Source organism: Pleurodeles waltl, chromosome 12 (genome assembly GCF_031143425.1).
Source record: "Pleurodeles waltl isolate 20211129_DDA chromosome 12, aPleWal1.hap1.20221129, whole genome shotgun sequence".
Classification (NCBI taxonomy): Eukaryota; Metazoa; Chordata; class Amphibia; order Caudata; family Salamandridae; genus Pleurodeles; species Pleurodeles waltl.
Genome location: NC_090451.1, coordinates 381,628,780 through 381,645,773, shown reverse-complemented (window position 1 = coordinate 381,645,773; position 16,994 = coordinate 381,628,780).

Sequence of the window (16,994 nt, the reverse complement as noted above, 5' to 3'; positions counted from 1 at the left end):
GGAAAAGAGAGTGACACACACATGCAACACGCAACACCCCCACCCCCACCCTCACCCACAAAAACATACACACAAATACATGCTTCAACATTACATTAACAACCCCCCACCCCCCTTTCAAGAACGCAAGGACAAAAGGAAATGAGTTGAACGATTGTAATCATGAAAAAAACAGTAGTGAAAACTCAAAATACAGTACATACAAATATGTACACCAACTACACAATTCTGGAAAGTGCACCAATAATTGTCTGTCGACCACTGGGCCAAAAATGCATGGGCGATGCCCACACTCAATACCAGACATCAAACGGAGAGAACACTGCAGGGACATCAGATCGAAATGCAACAGGCCCCTCAGGGGGAAAGGAAGGGGGGGCACCTCAGCAGGATGAGTGCACAACGCCATTGCTCCACGAGGGGGCTCCAGGCCCACTGCTGTATCCTGGGGAGTGCAAAGCCACAGTCTCTCAAGTCTCTCCAGTAGGTGGGTTGCCCACTTCTGCATCCTGGGGAGTGCAAAGCCACAGTCTCTCTAGTCTCTCCATTGGGTGAGTTGCCCACTCCATTATCCTGGGGAGTGCAAAGCCACAGTCTCTCAAGTCTCTCCAGTGGGTGGGTTGCCCACAGCTGCATTCTGGGGAGTACAAAGCCACAGTCTCTCAAGTCTCTCCAGTGGGTGGGTTACCCACTGCATTATCCTGGGGAGTGCAAAGCCACAGTCTCTCAAGTCTCTACAGTGGGTGGTTTGCCCACTGCTTCATCCTGGGGAGTGCAAAGCCACAGTCTCTCAAGTGGATAACAGTCTCCACTGGTTCTGAAGGGGGCTAGTTAGCCCTGTCCTGCCAAGGACAGAGGTAGTGGATGCCTTTCTCCACTGGTTCTGGAGGGGGCTGTGTGTCCAGAGTGCTTCATCCTGCCAAGGACAGAGGTAGTGGATGTGATACTCCAATGGTTCTGGAGGGTGCTTTGTGCCCTGAGTGCTTCATCCTGCCAAGGACTGAGGTAGTAGATGCCTTTCTCCACTGGTTCAGGAGGGGCTTTGTGCCCAGAGTGCTTCATCCTGCCAAGGACAGAGGTAGTGGATGCCTTTCTCCACTGGTTCAGGAGGGGGCTTTGTTCCCAGAGTGCTTCATCCTGCCAAGGATAGAGGTAGTGGATGTGATACTCCACTGGTTCTGGAGGGGGCTTTGTGCCCAGAGTGCTTCATCCTGCCAAGGACTGAGGTAGTGGATGTGAATCTCCACTGGTTCTGGAGGGGGCTTTGTGCCCAAAGTGCTTCATCCTGCCAAGGACAGAGGTAGTGGATGCCTGTCTCCACTGGTTCTGGAGGGGCTTTGTGCTCAGAGTGCTTCATCCTGCCAAGGACAGAGGTAATGGATGCCTTTCTCCACTGAAGGTGTTGCATCATGGTAGCTGCCCAGGCTCCTGGAACTGACCACCAGGCTCGGTCGACTGACCACTGGGGATGGCAGTCATGTCTGTGGTGGTGCCACTGGCTCAGGACGTCGCGGGGCTGCTGGCAGTGCTTGCGGTGGTGTCAGTAGCGTGGTGCTTGCGGCAGCCTCTGTGGCATCGGTGCTGGTGGCAGACTCTATGGCAGCGGTGCTTGCGGCGGCCTCTGTGGCATCGGTGCTGGTGGCGGACTCTGTGGCAGCGGTGCTTGCAGCAGCATCTGTGGCATTGGTGCTGGCGGCAGGCTCTGTGGTGGCGGTGCTGGTGGCGGACTCTGTGGCGGCGGTGCTGGTGGCGGTGCTGGTGGTGGACTCTGTGGCGGCGGTGCTGGTGGCGGTGCTGGTGGTGGGCTCTGTGGTGGCGGTGCTGGTGGCAGGCTCAGTGGCAGTGGTGCTGGTGGCGGGCTCAGGGACTGCGGTGCTGGTAGCGGGCTCAGGGACTGCGGTGCAGGTGGCGGTGCAGGTGATGGTCTTCTGTGCCATACTGGTTGGCGTCGACGTGGACAGAAGGTGTGACACTGGTCCCATAGTCGGTGCCACCATGCCCTCTCCTGACCTGCCCCTGATTTTCTGGCCCTTCCCCACATTGGATGGTGGCGCAGCTGTCTTGCCACTATCCCCTTTTGTTTTCCCTGAGCCCTTGGTGGCAGGTGTTTTCGCCTTCTCCATTCGGGTTGTAGGCAACTTTTTTACTTTCGTAGGTGGCGGAATGTCCTTTCCCTCGCTCCGTGGCACACTGGCTGCCCTGATGTTTGGCGCACTCCAAAAGCCCGCTGTTGCTGGGACCACTTTGCCCGGTGATGTGGTGGCTGAGGTGCTGGGTTGGGACCTGGAAAGCCTGACCCTAGGGGACGGACGGGGGGGGTGTAGGAAAGAGGTCAATGTTAGCCAGGAATTTTTTTTTACACACACTGGGACGGGTAGATGAAGTGGGTTTGGGAGTGGAGGAAGAGGTAGTGGTTGTAGGAGGTGTACGATTGTTGAATTTGGGTGAAGGTGCATGGGCTGGAGGCTGTTGTGAGGTGGATGGCTGTTGGGTGGGTGTGTACCTGCGTTTGTGTACTTTGAGAGGAGGGCTCACAGACACACTGGGAGAGGACACAGGTGATGTGTGAATGGTAGTGGGGGTGGTGAGTGCACATGAGCGGTGTGTGGTGATGGGCATGCTGGTGATGGAGGTAGTGGCTGAAGATGTTGTGCATGCAGGTGTGAGTGGAGACGAGACAAGTAGGGAGGAGGACGACGTGGAGGAGGGGGACACAGTGGAGGCAGTGGATGTTGGTATGTCTGCATGGGAATGATGCTTGTGTGAGTGCCTGTGGGGTGTGTAGTGCTTATGTTTGCCAGAGCTACCCTTGTATGATGAGGTGTGTGCATGCTAGTCTGATGGTGTGCTTGGGATAGGCTGAGGTACAGGGGATTGGGTCTGGGTGGAGGAAGTTGGAGGGGGGAGGCTGGACACAGGGACAATGGCTGCCATCAGTGCTGAGGCCAGAGCCTGAAATGCTCTCTGTTGGGCTGCCTGGCCAGAATGAATGCTCTCCAGGTATGCATTTGTTTGTTGCAAATGCCTCTCGACACCCTGGATAGCATTCACAATGGTAGATTGCCCAACAGTGAGGGATCTCAGGAGGTCAATAGCCTCCTCACTAAGGGCAGCAGGGCTGACTGGGGCAGGGCCTGAGGTGCCTGGGGCGAAGGAGATTCCCACCCTCCTGTGTGAGCGGCCACAGGACACACGCTGAGGGGCTGCTGGGAGGGCGGTTCTGGTAGGGGGGGTTGGCTTCTGTACCTGTTGATGCGGGGGGCACAGAGGGGCCCGCCACTGCCAGGGAGCTCCCATCAGAGGAGAAGTCGCTGTCGCTGATGTCACCTCCTGTTCCCGCCGTGGAGCTCCCCTCGCCCTCCGTCCCACTGGTGGCTTCAGACTCCATTGTCTCGTCCTCCAGGGCCAAGTGGGATGCAGCTCCCTCCTGCTCCGGTGCCACTGCTCCTCCGCCTGATGATGCTATTGCACACAAGAACAGGGAGACCACAAAAAGGGTGGGGGAAAGACAGAAGAAAGACATGTTCAGTACATGCAATACCACTATCGTTGGCGGACACTACAGACACAGTAACCTTCTGCACTACGCCATGCAGTTAGAGTTCCTAGATTAATCACATGCCCATGGGATACAAGGCCTATGCCCGATTGCTGCACACATGGAAGTCACATGAGCCTGACTAGGTGTAGATGGCTCTTACCACTGGTGGGGTTGGGGTGCCACATAGGCTGCCTCACAAAGGGCCCTTGCCTACAAAGCTCGCCCTGGCCTAGGGTAGCCCACTGCCCACCTCCCCCATCCAGACACCTCGTAATGCGCGCAGAGTCAGATGGATGTGACGGTACTCACCCCCTTGTGGCAGCTGTGATGCCCTCAAGCGCCCATCCAACCGCTGGATATGGCACCACCAGGATCCGGAACATCAGGTGGGTCATGGTGCGATGGGCACCTCTCCCACGTTGGGAGGCCGTCCCCAACTGGGCCTCCGCCGTCTTCTTGCTCCAGCGGCGAATGTCCTCCCATCTTTTACGGTAGTGGATGCTCCGTTTATGGTGGACCCCCAGGGTCCGGACGTCCTTGGCGATGGCACGCCAAATATCCTTCTTCTGGTGGGCGCTGACCTAGAGGAATAGTACAGGGGAAAGGGAAAAACTTCAACCGTCCGGACTGTCACAGTCATTGGCCCACGTTCCCACCCTTGCCCTGACGCACATACACTCACCGTCCGCACATGCAGGCCTCGGTCCCCCCCCATGTATCTTCCATCCACACCACCCCAAACAGGCCTTGCCCATGCAGCATGCTCACAGTGTACTCACCTGTTTGTCTGGAGGACCGTAGAGTAGCATGTACTGGGGGAGGACCCATCCACTAACTTCTCAAACTCCTCCGAAGTGAAGGCACATGAACCATTGTTGCTTCGAGACTGAGGTCACAGCAGCACTTGCAGTGTAGGTCCTCTCCTGTCGAAGGTCAGGTATCAAGTGAGTGAACAGACAGAAAATGGCGGTCACGTCCTCGGCAGTGCGTACCATCACCGCTGGCGTACATCGTCATTGGCTCCTGGGACCCATAGGGCCCAATGTTAACCAATGCAGGATTGCGCTGCGGTCTTCAACCGCCTACCGGGAAGGTGTAGAACGCCAGCGCAGTTACCTCATATCCCCTTGTTCCACCTTACAGGTCAGGCAGCCGCCATTTCAGGGGGCCACATGGCATTAATATTAACTGCATCACACCTATCTAGGCCTTGCATACAAACAGCAACAGGCACATTGCGGATATACAAATGTTTGCTAATGACATGTAGTAATACCTCAGTGTTGGCTGACTCTCTGCTCCATAGGGCACGTCCGCTGGGGCAAGCGTTGAGATGGCGGCATCCTCAGGTGTACAGACCGCTGGTGGACCTGTCGACAATGGAAGAGAGACACATAATAGACACCTACAGACTTGATCGTGCAGCAATCCTGGAACTGTGTGCCCAGTTGGAGCTAGACCTGATGTCAGCAATCTGCCATCCCACAGGAATCCCACCTCTAGTGCAGGTCCTGTCAGTACTCCCTTTCCTGGCAAGTGGGTCTTTTCAAACAACAGTGGCCATTGCATCAGGGATATCCCAGCCTATGTTCTCAAACGTGTTGTCCAGAGTGTTGTCTGCCCTGCTTAAACACATGCTCAGCTACATCGTTTTCCCTCAGGTGGAGGATTTGCCTACAGTGAAAGGTGACTTCTATGCCCTGGGACATATCCCCAACATCATAGATGGGACACATATGGCCTTGGTACCCCCCGCAGGAGTGAACAGGTGTACAGAAACCGGAAGAGCTACCATTCAATGAATGTGCAGATGGTGTGTTTGGCTGACCAGTACATCTCCCATGTGAATGCCAAGTTTCCTGGCTCAGTGCATGACGCTTACATTCTGAAGAATAGCAGCATCCCTTATGTGATGGGGCAACTCCAGCGGCACTATGTGTGGCTAGTAGGTGAGGACAAGGACCCTATACCCTGTGAATAGTTGTCTGGGTCTAGGGTTGTCCCTAATGGTTAGTGTGTGTCTAACAGTTGTCCCTCGACATTTGCAGGTGACTCTGGGTACCCCAACCTGTCATGGCTACTGACCCCAGTGAGAAATCCCAGGACAAGGGCAGAGGAATGCTACAATGAGGCACATGGGCGAACTAGGAGAGTGATCAAAAGGACCTTCGGCCTACTGAAGGCCAGGTTCGGGTGCCTCCATATGATAGGTGGTTCTCTCTACTACTCACCAAAGAAGGTGTGCCAGATCATCGTGGCCTGCTGTATGCTGCACAACCTGGCTTTGTGACGACAGGTGCCTTTTCTGCAGGAGGATGGTCCAGATGGGGGTCCTGTGGCAGCTGTGGAGCCTGTGGACAGTGAAGAAGAGGAGGCAGAAGAAGAAGACATCGACAACAGAAACAACGTTATCCAGCAATACTTCCAGTGAGACACACGTAAGAAGATGCCACTGCCTCACACCTCTCACACAATTGTTAGACCCATCATATGTCTGTCACTTTCACCAAGTGTATGGACCTTGACTTGTCACTTTGCCTTTCCATTTCACAGATGTGGATCCCACTGTGTGACCTCTGCTATATTACCTCATGGACTAGAGCTGTGTTACATCGGTATGTTGACAATACAATCGACATTGCTATATTCCATTGTTATTGCAAATACACATTTGTGAAAGCAATGACTGACTCCAGCTTGTTTTGTGATTCAAGGGTGTTTATTTCAGTGCAAAATAGTGGAGGGGGTTGTAAAATGGGCAGGGGTGATGGTGGAGGATTGTACATGGCAGAGTCCAGTCTATTTGTTTCACAGGTCCATTGTCCAAAGGGGCATAGGAAGAGGAATTAGGGCAGTTGATGGATGGACAGGGTGACGAAGTGGGGCAGAAGGATGACATTCAGGGCGGTCTCATTTCCTGGCGGGGGTCTTGGCATTGTTCTCGGTCTTTGTCCTGGATCCCAGGGACCGTTTGCGGGGTGGTTCACCATCTGCATGCGGTGGGGTGCTGGTGTCGTGGTCCTGTGGCGGTGCCTCCTGTCCACTAGCTCCAGCGGAGGTGGTAGGCTGTTCATCATCCAGGCTTGTGTCAGGGGCCCCTTATTGTGCCACAGTGTCCCTCCTGGTGTTCACAAGGTCTTTCAGCACCCCTACAATGGTGACCAGGGTGGTGTTGATGGACTTAAGTTCCTCCGTGATCCTCAGATACTGTTCCTCCTGCAGCCGCTGGGTCTCCTGAAACTTGTCCAGTACCGTTGCCATCGTCTCCTGGGAATGATGGTACGCTCCCATGATGTTGGAGAGGGCCTCGTGGAGAGTGGGGTTCCTGGGCCTGTCCTCCCCCTGTCGCACAGCAGTCCTCCCAGTTCCCCTATTTTCCTATGCCTCTGTCCCCTGAACCGTGTGCCCACTGCCACTGCCCCCAGGTCCCTGATTTTCTTGGGGTGGTGGGTTTCCCTGGGTTCCCTGTAGTGGTGGACACACTGCTGCTTGACGTGTCCTGGGGACAGAGGAATGGGCCCGCAGGGTGGGTGATGTGCTGGTGTTTCCTGAGGGTGGAGGCTCTGTGGTAGCTTGTGCCAGTGTCAGAGGAACCGACTGTCCTGAGGTCCCAGATGGGCCGGGTTGGGCATCTTGATCCAGTTAGACAGAGCTGCTGTCATCAATGTGAGCCTCTTCTGAGGGAGGAGTGGACATGTCTGGAACCTCCTGTCCGGTGACCTTGGGTAGGGGTCCTGCAGGGGTGTAAAGGCATGATTATTGCATCTGTGTGTGCCATCGTGTACAATGGGTGGGTGACCCTGTACTCAAGTGCTTGCATTCTTGTGTAGGACCTTGTGTGATAATTGGTTTTGGGATCGGTGTGGGTATCTGTAGTGGGCATGCTTTGATGATGGGTGTCCATGCTTTGGTGTTGCATGCAGGGCTTGGTGTTGGGATGTGGGGTTGTGATAGTGGGACATTTGTGAGGTGTTGGAGTGATGAGGTGAGGGTGGGTTATGTGATAGCATGCAGGTAGGGTGGGGATTGTAATAGTTAAGATTTGACTTACCAGAGTCCATTCCTCCTGCTACTCCTGCGAGACCCTCAGGATGCAGTATAGCCAAGACCTGCTCCTCCCATATTGTTAGTTGTGGAGGAGGAGGTGGGGGTCTGCCGCCAGTCCCCTGAACTGCAATCTGGTGTCTTGAGACCACGGAACGCACCTTCCCCCGTACGTCGTTCCACCTCTTGCTGATGTCATCCTGTGTTCTTGGATGCTGTCCCACTGCGTTGACCCTGTCTACGATTCTGCGCCATAGCTCCATCTTCCTAGCTAGGGAGGTGTGCTGCACCTGTGATCCGAATAGCTGTGGCTCTACCCGGACGATTTCCTCCACCATGACTCTGAGGTCCTCCTCAGAGAACCTGTGGTGTCTTTGCGGTGCCATGGTGTGGTGTGGGTGATGTGTGAGGTGGTGTCGGTTGTGATGTGTGAGGGGATGTGTTTGTCTGTGTTGTCTGAGGTGTGTGGATGTTGTGTGAGTGATGGTGTTGTGTGCCTGTGGATGCTAGTGTTGTTGATGGTGGTGTCTCTCTCTGGGCTTCTTTCTCAATTTTTGTCATCGGGGTTTGTGGGTGATGTGGGTGGGTGTTTTATATTGTATTAAGTGAGTGGGAGAGGTATGTGTATGTGTATCAGGTGTGTGTATTTCGATTTGTCCAATGTGGTTGTGTTTTGTAAATGTGTGTGTATTTTGAGCGAAGCGGTGTGTACCGCCAATGGAATACCGCAGTTGAAAGACCGCCGCGTGGATTCGTGGGTTGTGATAGTGTGGGCGTATTCCTGTTGGCGAGACGGTGGAGGTTTTGTTATCGCCAGTTTATCACTGACCTTTGGTGTGGAGTACTTGTGTGGGTGTCTGGATTTTGGCGGATTCCGGACTGTGGGTCGTAATAGCTCTAGCGGAATTCCGCTGCCGCAGCGGTGTGTTGGCAGTCTTCCGCACGTCGGTAAGCTGCATTTACAGCCAATGTTGTAATGAGGGCCAATGTGTTTAAAAATCAATATAAGGATGCTTGGAAGTGCAATACTAAAACAAAAGATTTGTTGGATAAACATAAACAAAAATGGTTGCTGACCATGATTTCAAAGAACTGCTTCCAAAAAATTGAGGTGAAAAAGTCATTCAGGATATCTACAAAAGTATATTAGAAAAAAGAAAGCTTATCCAAATTAACAATACATAAAACTCAAGGTACTTTTGGAAGGCTATATAGAAAAGGTATGAAAGTTGTAGAAAATGGTGCCATCATTGTCTTAATGAAAAAGTTCTAATGTCAACAGTAATAAACTAGAAATAGAAGTAAAAAGGGTATAAATTAGAAATTGATTGCTTCACATTTACAGCTGGTGTTGGTATGAAAACAACTAAGGAGGACCCACGACAAACTAGCTGGTAGGATAGCCAGAACATGGTTATACACTTATAAACAAATAGAAATCCCATCCGAATAATACTCGCGTTGGTAGTCAAAATTAGGTATAGAAAAGGAGAACAGAAAGAACACAGGTGTGAAAACGCAGACCACTTACTATAATGACGGTGTCGTACACAGTGCGGCATGGTCCTCAGACCTGTTCTCGAACTACAAGATATTTTCGAGCGCTGTATAAAAAGGGGAAGGTTGTGTAGAACAACGCCCAATTGGAAGCATCAACTAGCACTTCCTGGTTGAGCATATCAATGTAATGGGCAACCAGAAACTTAAAACAGAAGAAGGACACCAAAAACTAAGTCGCGTCAGCCAGTACTACCTGGTTACGCGTTTCGGAGTGTCAATCAAAAACAGTTGAAACAAAGGAAGAACACAGTAAACTTGTGTGTATTTGATGGGGTCTATATAATGTCGACCAGAAAAAAAAGGGGGGAAGTAGGGTAGTTATCCTAGGTAATCAAGGTGAAAAAAGGAAGAAAAAAGAAAACAAAGGGGGAGGCCCTATTTGAACCATAATGGCAATCCAAGACACTGGTAAAAAATGACAGTAGTAGTGGATAAAAAGGAAAAAAGAAAGACATTAAATTAAATGTCAAAAATCAGAATTCAAAATCCATTGGAAAATAGAATCGGAAACTGTCATGAAATAAACTAGATGAATCAGTTTAGAAAAAACAAAAAGGAAAAAAACAAAGAGTGAGATAGGACTCGGGTTAAACTCACCACTAGTTCAAAAAAGAGATTAGCTGAAACAGTTAGAATCAACCAAAAATTGGCAAAAATAAAAAAATAAAAATAAAAATAAAAATAAAAAATAGAGATTAGGGCAAAAATTGCCATTGTATGACGAAGTAAATCCAGATGTGACTCTTCTCACAGATATCTATCTTGGACATAGAAGGTAACAGTGGTGTAGAGTGGCACCAGTAACAAAGGAGGTAGAAAGTCACTCGATCAATCTTGAAAAAATAATTTTAAATTATTTGAAATGCACTGCAATGTTCATCCAGGGTATATCATCATTTAGTCCCCGGATATGGGTGCCTAATTTAAAAATCCAACATAGTTCAATCTCAAATAAAGGCACGTTTGAAGGTTTCACAGTTTATAGTACAATCCACCACTGTTACCTTCTCTGTCCAAGAATGAATGATTTTTTCGCCCCAATTTTTTGGAGGTAGTTCTTCTTCGAAATCACGGTCGGTAAGCAATCATGTTTGTTTATGTTTATCAAACAGAGCTTTTGTTGTAGTATTGCACTTCCAAGCATCCTTAAATCGATTTTTAAACAAATTGGGCCTGATTACAACTTTGGAGGAGGGTGTTAATCCGTCCCAAATCTGACGGACATACCATCCGCCGTATTACGAGTCCATTATATCCTATGGAACTCATAATACGGTGGGCAGGAAATCTGTCACATTTGGGATGGATTAACACCCTCCTCCAAAGTTGTGATCAGGCCCATTGTTTTTTGTTATTTTCTGAAGAATTTAACTACTTTTTCTGGCACACTTTGTTGGTTTGTGTTTGTTGTTTCTTACAGGAGACCAACAACCTTGTCTAACAAACCGAGGCTTATAGTGAGTAATTACTCCCCTTTTTTTATTCACTAACAAGTATGTTACCTTTCTATTTATTTTTTGGAGAAAGATTTATGTTAGAGTCCTGATGAAGCGCCAGTGATCCTCTTTTGGACAATTTATTTGAGGCGTGAAACATGTGACTTTTTTAGAGGGTGAAGTGAATTTTCTTTACCACCTGTGTTTGTAAAGTGTGGGATCATCATTCCCCTTTAACTTTCCATTTGTTTTTAATCTTGACCGGGTTCTCTCTGATTCATTTAATTTATATTGAAGGAGCACCTGAGCCAATTTTAATTTTTATGTATCTCTCCAGCCGCCATTTGGTAACTTAAAGATTTTGTGCTACCAAGGCACTTTTTTCATTCTCAACGGCTTGAAGGTCTGATTCAGGACCTCGTCAGACATTGCAGCGTCAGTCTGATGTGGAGCATGGCCCAATGATGATGCATGAGGGCTATTGCTTCTAATCTATGTGTGTGCCTGTGAGACAGAGGGGGGTTAATTCCCTCCATACTTTGGAACTGTGCACCCGGTTACTTCTATGTCACAAAGTGAAGACAGAAGAGATGTGAGGAACTCAGGAAGAGAAGGGCATCACAATAATATATCAGCACAAATTCAGGTGTACCTTTTCATACACCAGGAACACGGACTCCAGTGAAGATGACCACACGCAACACGCTACACCCTAACCCCCACCCTCACCCTCAATACCATATACACAAACAGATGCAATGACATTACATATACACCCCATAACCCTCAGGAAAAACGCAAGGACAAAAGGAATGGAGTAAAATGAGTGTGATTGTACATTCATAGAAAAATACATACTTAAATCAAAAAACAGAATGTACAATATATACAATATATACAAAAGGAGGGACAATGCCCACTCCAAAATGTCCATGGCCTACTGTGCCAAAACACATAGGCCAAGGCCACACTTGACTCCTTCCTCAATACGGAGAGAACACTGCAGGGGCATCTGGTCGAAAACACACAGGCACCTCAGAGGGACGGGGATGGGGAGGCACCTCAGCCGGAAGATGGTACAACGTCACTGGCCTAGAGGGGGCTCCATTCCCACTGCTTGGTCCTGGGGAGTGCAAAGCTACAGTCTCTCAAGTGGGTGGTTTGCCCAATGCTTGGTCCTGGGGAGTGCAAAGCCACAGTCTCTCTAGTGGGTGGTTTGCCCACTGCTTGGTTCTGGGTAGTGCAAGTCCACAGTCTCTCTAGTGGGTGATTTGCACACTGCTTGGTCCTGGGGACTGCAAGGCCACAGTCTCTCAAGTGGGTGGTTTGCCCACTGCTTGGTCCTGGGGAGCGCAAGGCCACAGTCTCTCAAGTGGGTGGTTTGCCCACTGCTTGGTTGGTGGTAGTGCAAGGCCACAGTCTCTCTAGTGGGTGGTTTGCCCACTGCTTGGTCCTGGGGACTGCAAGGCCACAGTCTCTCAAGTGGGTGGGTTGCCCACTTCTTGGTCCTGGCGAGCGCAAGGCCACAGTCTCTCAAGTGGGTGGTTTGCCCACTGCTTGGTCCTGGGGAGTGCAAGGCTACAGTCTCTCAAGTGGGTGGTTTGCCCACTGCTTGGTCCTGGGGAATGCAAGGCCACAGTCTCTCAAGTGGGTGGTTTGCCCACTGCTTGGTCCTGGAGAGTGCAAAGCCACAGTCACTCTAGTGGATAGCTTCTTCCACTGGTTCTGGAGGGGGCCTTGTGCCCAGTGTGCATCATCCTGACAAGGAAGGGCTGAGTGGATGGCTTCTTCCACTGGTTCTGGAGGAGGCAACATGCCCAGTGTGCTTCATCCTAGCAAGGAGGGGCTGAGTGGATGGCTTCTTCCACTGGTTCTGGACGGGGGCAACATGCCCAGTGTGCTTCATCCTGGCAAGGAGGGGCTGAGTGGATGGCTTCTTCCACTGGTTCTGGAGGGGGCCTTGTGGCCAGTGTGCTTCATCCTAGCAAGGAGGGGCTGAGTGGATGGCTTCTTCCGCTGGTTCTGGAAGGGGCCTTGTGCCCAGTTTGCTTCATCCTGGCAAGGAGGGACTGAGTGGATAGCTTCTTCCATTGGTTTTGGAGGGGGCCTTGTGCCCAGTGTGCTTCATCCTCTCTCTCACCTGTGTGTCACACCGACAGGTGTTGCAGGGACCAGGACGCACTGCAGCCCATGTAGTCACCACTACACACTGCTCACGGGCGGTGACGGCTGCTCAGTGGAAGCCAGGTGCTAGCAGTGGTGGTGGTAGCCTCCAGGCCTTCACCTGCAGCCACTGGGGCTGCTGCTGCTGGCAGTGGTGCTGCTGGCGGCAGTGCATTTGGCGGTGCTGGACGCGGTGCAGGTGGCAGTGGTGGCAGTGGTGGTGGTAGCCTCTAGGCCTTCACCTGCAGCCTCGGATGGCTGGCCACAGAGGCTGCTGCTGCTGGCAGTGGTGCTTCTGGCTGCAGTGCATGTGGCGGTGCTGGCCACGGTGTAGGTGGCGGTGCTGGCAGTGGTAGTGGTATCCTCCAGGCCTTCACCTGCAGCCTTGGATGGCTGAAGTGCCATGGCTGGTGTTGTGTGCCCCTTCCTGCCCCAGGCAGATGGTGGTGCCTCCTTGCCTCTGCCTGCTGGCGTCTTTTTCTTGATGGCTGATGGTGCCTCCTTCCCCTTGCTGGCTGGTGTCCCCTTCTTTCCCTTGATAGGTGGCGGACCCTTCTTGGCCTTGGCAGGTGGTGCTGGCACACTGGCTGGGCTGACGGGTGCCTCCTTGGAGCCTCTCACACCTGCAGTAGCTACAGAAACCACAGTGGCCGTGGACTGGGTGGCTGAGGTGCTGGGCTGGGTACTGGCCACTCTGGCCCGAAGTGAAGGATGGGGGGGAGGGGTAGGGAATAGGTCAGGGGTGGTGAGGAAAAACGTCTTAGGGACACTGGGGCGGGAAGAGGGTGAAGGTTTGGGAGTGGAGGAAGAGGGAGTGGTTGTAGGAGGTGTCAGTCTGCTGTGTTTGGGTGCAGGTGTATGGGTTGATGCTGTTGTGAGGTGGATGGCTGTTGGGTGTCTGATTGCTTGCATTTATGTACTTTGGGAGGAGGGGTCACAGACACAGTGGGAGAGGAAACAGGGGACGTGTGCATGGATGGGGGGTGGTGACTGCCAGTGAGGGGCATGTATTGATAGGCATGCTGTGATGGAGGTAGTGGATGAGGATGTAGTTAATGCAGGTGTGAGTGGAGACGCTACTGGGAGGGAGGTGGATGAGGAGGAGGAGGGGGACACAGTGGAGGCAGTGGATGTTTGGGTGTCTGCATGTGGATGGTGCTTGTGTGAGTGCTTGTGAGATGAAGTGCGGTGCTTGTGTTTGCCTGAGCCACTTCTGTGTGTTGATTTGGGTGATTGCTGGTCTGAAGGTGTGCTTGGGACAGGCTGGGGTTGAAGGGATTGGGAAGGGGTAGAGGAAGTTGGAGGGGGGAGGCTGGAGACAGGGACAATGGCTGTCATCAGAGCATTGGCCAGAGTCTGAAATGCTCTCTGTTGGGCTGCCACGCCAGAGTGCATGCCCTCCAGGTATGCATTTGTTTGTTGCAAATGCCCTGCTACACCCTGGATGGCTTTCAGTAAGGTTGACTGCCCAAAAGAGAAGGATCTCAGGAGGTCAATAGCCTCCTCACTGAGGGTAGCAGGGCTGACTGGGGCAGGGCCTGAGGTGCCTGGGGCGAAGGAGATGCCCACCCTCCTGGGTGAACAGGCACAGGAAACTCGCTGCTTGGAGGGCGGTGCTGGTACAGTGGGGTGGCGGCTGTACCTGTAGTTGGGGTGGCCACAGAGTTGTCCGCCACCGCCAGGGAGCTGCCATTGGAGGAGCTGTCACTATCGGTAGTGTCCCCTCCTGTCTCCGTCGTGGTGCTCCCCTCACCCTCCGTCCCACTGGTGCCCTCACCGTCGGTGGATTTGGCCTCCAGGCCTATGTGGGATGCAGCTCCCTCCATCGCCGGTGACCATGCTCCTCAGCCAGATGATGCTAATGCACGCAAGGAGAGGGTGACAAAACAAAAAGGGGGAGAGACAGAGGATACACTTGGTCAATGCCAGCAACAACACTACTGTTGGCGTAAACAACTCTCAGGGAACAGCCCTATGCACTAGGCCATGCACTACCAGTTACAATGCTAGTCACCAACCCATGGGGTACAATGCCTAACACCATTCGCTGCACATCTGAAACCCACAGGACCCTGCCCAGTAGTAGATGTCCACTAACATTATTGGGGTTGGAGTGCATCTGAGCTTGCCCATCATTAAACATACCCTGCCATGTTCGCCCTGGCCTAGGGGCCCCAACAGCCCACATCCCCCACCCAGGTAATACCTTAACGCACGCAAAGTTATGATTCTGTACTCACCCCCTTGTGCCTGCTGTGATGCCTTCAAGCGTCTATCCAACTCCAGGTAGGCCACCGCCAGGATGCAGAACATCAGGGGGGTCAGGGTACGATGGGCACCCCTTCCTCGTTGGAAGGCCAGCCCCATCTGGGCCTCCACCATCTTCCTTGCCCAGCGGCGTAGGTCCTCCTACCGTTTGCAGCAGTGGGTGCTCCACCTGTCAAAGACCCCCAGGGTCAGCACATCCTTGACGATGGCACGCCAAATGCCATCAAATGAAAAAATACAGCAGAAAAGGTATTAGCCATACTGTAAGGAAATGCCTCAATGGCATGGTTACCCCCTGACTTTTTGCCTTTGCTGATGCTAAGTTTTGATTTGAAAGTGTGCTGAGGCCTGCTAACCAGGCCCCAGCACCAGTGTTCTTTCCCTAACCTGTACTGTTGTTTACACAATTGGCACACCCTGGCATCCAGGTAAGTCCCTTGTAACTGGTACCCCTGGTACCAAGGGCCCTGATGCCAGGGAAGGTCTCTAAGGGCTGCAGCATATCTTATGCCACCCTGGGGACCCCTCACTCAGCACAGACACACTGCTTGCCAGCTTGTGTGTGCTGGTGAGGACAAAACGAGTAAGGCGACATGGCACTCCCCTCATGGTGCCATGCCAACCTCACACTGCCTATGCAGTATAGATAAGTCACCCCTCTAGCAGGCCTTACAGCACTAAGGCAGTGTGCACTATACCATAGGTGAGGGCACCAGTGCATGAGCACTGTGCCCCTACAGTGTCTAAGCCAAACCTTAGACATTGTAAGTGCAGGGTAGCCATAAGAGTATATGGTCTGTGAGGTACTGGGTTTTTCAGAACCGGTACTGATCCGGTAACCCAGCGGTGCCAGGGTACACCCAAAGACCTCGGGTACTTTCCTGATTCAGACCACAGAAACTCAGAGTCTTCTAGGTGAAGTCAAAGATCGAATTTATTGGCTGCAACCAAGTAACAAGCGTCCTAGAAGTACAACAGCACGGTTTGTATGTTCTCAGGAGACTGTCTGTCAATGCAAAATCAGGTTTCCTTATATACAGTTTTTTAAGCTTCAGGCAAACATTCTTGACATTTTGGTTGGTCATTCACATGTTTTCACTACAAAGGAAAAAACAGTGTCATGATGAAACCTCATATTTCATGTCATCCAACCCAAGATAAATTACCCGGCAAGGCCTAGTATTTTACATCAGATAAGTGTGGACCCCCAATAAAAACGGGCACCTCCCCCTCGTAAAGTAAGAAGAAGAAAAGAGCAGGTGCAGGTGTGAGCAAGATTAGGCAGGGTGTGTGAGCGATAATAAGGGTTTTATGGCATGGTGTGCCTTGATGCTATCTGATTCGGCCACTGGGAGAGGGACTGACCAAACAGGTTTGGCCTGAGGCAATGGTTCCAGCTTGCCCAGGTCAGAGAAAAGTCAATCAAGGTGTACGTGTCCTTGGAATCAAATCTGACTGTATTATAAGCCTATGTGAGGGCAACTTTTAAAAATGGGAGCCACGAGTGCAGGACGAAAATGGCGATTTCGAGGTGAAAACGCTGCTGGAATTGAGCAATAATGCTCATGCTTAGTGTACTAGTCATTATCGGTCTTTTGATACTAAAATCGTACTGCTGTGGCAAAGTAAATTACATGGGTCCAGAATTTTTAGAACCACATCTGGGAGTCTGTCAAACACGAACTCCACAGCACCATAATGGCTACACTGAAAACTGGGAAGTATGGTATCAAACTTCTCAGCACAATAAATGCACACTGATGCCAGTGTACATTTTATTGTAAAATACACCCCAGAGGGCACCTTAGAGGTGCCCTCTGAAACCTTAACCAACTACCTGTGTAGGCTGACTGGTTCTAGCAGCCTGCCACACTCGAGACATGTTGCTGGCCACATGGGGAGAGTGCCTTTGTCACTCTGTGGCTAGTAACAAGGCCTGTACTGGGTGGAGATGCTTATCACCTCCCCCTTGCAGGACTGTA